Here is a 1145-nt window from a genome sequence, read left to right as displayed (position 1 = left end):
ATTCAGATGAACTATGCAGGATTTTTAACTGCACGTTCTTGCTATCGATTGAGTGAATTTAAAGGAGCCAAAAAATCTGGAGCGAAAGTTTCGAATTTTTAAGCAAAAGCGCGCAATGGGAGAAAAATGTCAATTTTTTGCTCTGCATTTGCAGAGTTGGAAAAAACCAGGGCTTTTAACGCTTTGAACGACATTCTCAGGATTTTTAGTCAAAATTGTCTTCTATAGCGTGAGCAAATTTAAAGTTCCGCGCAAATGAGGAAAAATCTTCCCTACATTTACAGAGTTGGAAAAAATCAGGGCTTTTTTCGCTTTAAACTACATTTTCAGAATTTTTATTCAAATCTATCTCTTACATGGGGAAATTATGGATATTTGCGCCACTCTGAATGGCTCCATCAATTTCATTCTCTACTGCTGCATGAATCGCATGTTCTGCATCACCTTTAGGCAACTGTTTAGGAGCAAGATCCTCAAACGGTGGACGCAACCCGCAAATTCGGACACTTTTACTGTGTAAGTAGCGAATGTTTACATACATTTCAGATGTGCAGGTTTTTTTGGCTTTGGAAAATATATTTTAATGGAAAGCGCGATTTTCAAAATTCTCGCTCATCGTTTGCAGGAATGACACAAATCGAAACTAAATTCTTATTTTCTGGATTTTTCGGTTGAAGCGTCTTTGATGGACTGGGGAAATTTCAGGTTTACACTCGCTCAAAATTGCAAGTTACGAATTTTTATAGAAGAGCGCGCAATAGATAAGACAAATTTTCCTTCTTGACCCCGCATTTACAGGGCTGTAAAAATTATAAGAAAATGCATCCGATTTCAGTGAAATTTTCAGGGTTATTAGGCTGAGATATCTTCTACAGGATGAGAAGGTCTCAATCTGTTTTCCGCTCTGTGTTGGGAGCTGTTAATTTTTAGAGCAAGCGTGCAGTCAAGTGTGATTCATTTTTTCGTTCATCGTTTGCAAGATTGTAAAAAATCAGGATTTTGTGAAATTGAACTCATATTTTCGGCGTTTTTAGATGCAAGGATCTTCTTTTTGGTGGGGAAATTTCAAGTTCATACCCGTTCTGAACTAGAAGTTGGGAATTTTTTGAAATGTAGTGCACAATTGAAGAAATATTTTCATCTCT

The sequence above is a fragment of the Dendroctonus ponderosae genome, unplaced genomic scaffold (assembly GCF_020466585.1).
Source record: "Dendroctonus ponderosae isolate FM_Combo_2020 unplaced genomic scaffold, Dpon_F_20191213v2 Dpon_F_20191213_6, whole genome shotgun sequence".
Taxonomy (NCBI): domain Eukaryota; kingdom Metazoa; phylum Arthropoda; class Insecta; order Coleoptera; family Curculionidae; genus Dendroctonus; species Dendroctonus ponderosae.
Note: the sequence above shows the minus strand (reverse complement) of the source record.